Source organism: Tupaia chinensis, unplaced genomic scaffold (assembly GCF_000334495.1).
Source record: "Tupaia chinensis unplaced genomic scaffold, TupChi_1.0 Scaffold000212_1, whole genome shotgun sequence".
NCBI classification, from domain to species: Eukaryota; Metazoa; Chordata; class Mammalia; order Scandentia; family Tupaiidae; genus Tupaia; species Tupaia belangeri.
The window spans coordinates 554069-558001 of NW_006159687.1; the positions used below are offsets into that span (position 1 = coordinate 554069).

At 38.3% G+C, this 3933-nt stretch overlaps 1 non-coding gene across 1 annotated transcript; it reads left to right on the top strand.

Annotated features, from left to right (window-relative positions):
- Positions 1-2946: 2946 nt before the first annotated feature.
- LOC114007643 (small nucleolar RNA SNORA38) lies at positions 2947-3076 on the top strand. Its single transcript, XR_003549237.1, has one exon. It is a non-coding gene; the product is annotated as a small nucleolar RNA SNORA38 (small nucleolar RNA).
- The last annotated feature ends 857 nt before the right edge of the window (positions 3077-3933 follow it).

The window sequence follows — 3933 nt, forward strand, 5'->3', positions numbered from 1 at the left end:
AGAAATCACCCCCCCGGGAGGATGGCCATGCCTCAATCTCTTCTCTTCCGTTCTCCTCTTGGGATCTTGGGTACACACGCACATGCGCCTGGCGTGAGTTTAAGCCACCGGGCCCCAGACTCGAACTGTGGTTGACTACATGGGAGTCCAGCGACATAGCCATTATGCTAACTTCTGGTTCTTTATTATTATTATTATTATTATTATTATTTTAATTTGACCAGAAAGAGAGAAAGCGAAAAAGCAAGTTGTCAGGTTCAGAACTTGAACTGCAGTTATGTGGAAGTCCAGTGCCTTAACCACAATGTCACCTGCCAGCCTCTAGAGGAGGATAAACTCTTAATGAGTTTAGTAGGAATATTCTCTGAGGAACAGATGCATCTGTACAGATTTCTAACCATAGCTCATGCTAGGCCTCTAATAAGTTAATCAGAGTTTTAAATATGAAAATTTTATTTCAAGTTGACTTCACATTCTGGACAAGATAACTGTCTTTCCAGTTGTGAACTAGATTTTGGTAGTTCTTGAACTTTGCCTTACATACGTTTTTATGGAAAGTGCCCTATGTCACTTGATTAGTATTGCTACTAGACTTAATCTTTTTGAGTTTAAATGAATTAGTAAAAGCATTTTATCGGGATTATAATGATTTAATGAAAAGTGCTCCAGACAAATGAAGAGGTTTTCAATCATTCATAATGTTTTAGGGAGGGAAATTTGGGGTTATGGTATGTTTAAATTTCCTTTTCTCTAAAATGAGGATCTGAAAATTTTTATTTTTTAAGTTTTATTCTAGAAAGCACATACATATGCAGGAAAGAGAGAGAGAAGAACCCTCAACAGTGTTCTGTCATGCTATGATTCTCTTTCCTGTGTATCAGGATGTTGGGGCATATCCATGTGCCTCTGGGATATTTTTAGACCAACTGGGAAATCAGAACCAGCAGTCAGCCATGCAGCCTTCAGCACTGTAGTTCAGCTTGCCAGGAACTGTGCCACCAGACTGAGCCCTGGAGGTTTATAAATAAAATTTTGCCCTCATACAGAGTTGTCACATGACTTTCTACAGCCAGAGGTAACAGTTCATCTGTTGTGATTTTTTTTGTGGGGGTTATATTTGTGTTATTAATTATTCAACTGACATATACATATTATGTTTGTTTTTGCTTAACTGATATAATTTCTTTTTTTCATGACTACCTCCATTAAGTTGAAAAACCGTCAGATTTTCAGGTGTACTTTTGTTGTTGTTCTTTTGTTTTTGGAGATATTTTTGCTATAGGGCATTTGTGCTCCCAGAGAGCCAGACAGTGTGGAGTGAATAGACACGCCACAATCCCTTCTCCATTTTCCTGTTGGGATTTTGGGTATGCACACGTGCCCAGTGTGGATTTCAAGTACTAGGTCTGGGATTCAAAACATGGTTGACTTTGTGGGAATCCAGCAACGTAATTGCTATGCTATCTGCTGGTCTCCATAGCTGTATTGTTTTGTAACTTCAAACATATATCCATAAATTAGGAATACTCTGCACCTTTTTGTTTTAGGCCATTTAAGCTTCCACCTCCAAATTGCCATGTACCTCATGCAATTGTTTAAAAAAAAAAGTGAGGTAGATAGTTTTTCATTTTGATTAGGAAAAGATCTATAAGACACAAAGTTGGAGGAGAAATGTGAAGTTCAAGAAAAAAATTGTAGGGGCCAGCGGGTGGCATAGTGGTTAAGGGCACTGGACTCACATATGGCTGACCCTGGTTTGGGTCCTAGACCTGACTGCTTGCTTTCTCAGTTTTTCTCTCTCTCTCTCTCTCACTCACTCACTCACTCACTCTCTCTCTCTCTCACTCACTCTGTTCCTCTCTGGTCAAAATAAAATAATAAATAAAATTAAATAAATCTTTTAAAAAATTGTAGCAAATGGGTAATACTTCAGTGACTTTATAATATTAAAATTATAATTTTCTGTCAGTTACCTGTTGACATAGCTCATATCCATTATTATTTTCTCTAGCAGCTTGTTCCTCCTTTTTTTTTTTTTTTTTGCCAGAATGCTTGTGTGTGCTAGAGGGAGTGGGGGAAGAGGGAAAGTGGAAAAGCAATCTCCCTTCACAGGAGATGATCACCTAGTGTCCTTTCTCCCAATTTTTCTTCTGTCCTGATTTTTAGCATGCATGCATACATGCTTAGCATGTTTTTGTTTTGTTTAAAGAGATTTTGTTAATAGGGTGCATGCACTCTCAGGAGAGTCTGAGAGATGGGAAGCGAGAAGTTACTCCCCAGGGTGGATGGTCATGCCACATCTCTTTTTCATTTTCCTCTCCGGATTTTAGGCACACATACACACGCCTTTGGTGTGAGTTTCAAGCTGTTGGGTCTGGGACTGGAACCGTGGTTGACCAAATGGGAATCCAGCAATGTAACCATTATGCCATCCACTGGTTCCCGCAGCATGTTTTTTAACCCACTGGTTCTGGGACTCCAGCTGCGCTGTAGGCCATATAAAATCCACCTGCCTTAACCACTAGGCCACTAGCTGGCCCTGAACTTATTCTTACTTACTTACCTGAGAATATTGTAAATTGGGAAATTAACTCTTGACTGTATGTTGTTCTTACTCCCTCTTTATTTTGCTCACATGTGGTAATGTTTACCATATTTTAGCATTCGGTTAGTATATATTACTGAATTTTGTGACTTTAGGGTTTTTTGTTTGTTTTTGGTTTGTAAGACCTTACTCAAGGTTGTAAGTAATCTTATCATGAAACTTACTGATTTTTAAAAGTTGGAGTCTTTTATTATATTGTTGAATGCATCTATTTTCATTTTCTCAAGTAATTATCCAACTGTTTCAATACTGTTTAAAAAGAATCTGTTCTTCATTCTGTTGTAAATTCATAATTGACTTAGGGCTATCTTTGGAATCTGCTCCTTTAAAATAAATACTTTCCCTCTTGCAAAGGTGTGTCTGTAGTTCCCTGTCTTAGGACATGTAAGAATTGGAGCAAAGAAATGTGGATTTGGAGAAACTTGGGGTCAGCTTGTTCCCTGCATGCTTAAGATCAACCATCCCACATAGAGAAAAAGTCTTTGCTGTCTCGATTACTGTAATTTAAAAATAAGCTCTGATGTTTGGTAGGTATAGTGTGTGCTTTTCATATTCTCCACCCCCCTATTTAAAAAATTTACTTAAGTACTTTTTCTTTTGTTTTTAAGATAGATTTTAGTGCAATTTAAAATACTAGTCATTTAACCCCCTCCAACAGAATGTATATAGACATTTCTCAGTAGTTTAGTGGCATTCTATTGAAATTAAAGGTTAACTATAGAGGCATATTGAAATTTTTACAGTATTAGGACCCCCTGTGTCAGCATGATGACATTGTATGCTTTCTTAAATTTTCTATTTATATTCATAAGAGCTTCAAAGAGTTCTGTGGATCGTCCTGTTCATCATTATTTTTTTTTTTTTTATTTTTTTTTTTGAGGGCATTTGTAGTATTTAATTTTTGGTTGCTTTTTTTTGTTTTCAGTTTGCTAAAGGGAGAGCACACTTGATGGGCTGGGAAGAGAGGAAGGGGAGGGTGAGAAATTACCTCTCAGGCACTGAGGCATGGCTGCACTGTAATCCCTCCCCCATTCTCTGGGATTATGGGCACACACATCTGGTGTATTTTCAAGCTGCTTGATCTGGGACTTGCAGTGTTCAGTCAGCCTTGCGGGATCCAGCTGCCTTAACCTCCATGCCAAATGGTGGCCCCAAATATATATGTATATATATAAATAATTGCCAGAGTGCATGTATCATTACCAGAGAGAGATGGGGTTGGGGATGGGGTTGGGGAGAGAAAGCACCCTCTTTTGGAGTATGAGTACACATGTATACATTCCTGGCATGTTGTCCAAGCCACTGGAGTCAGGATTCGAACTATGTCT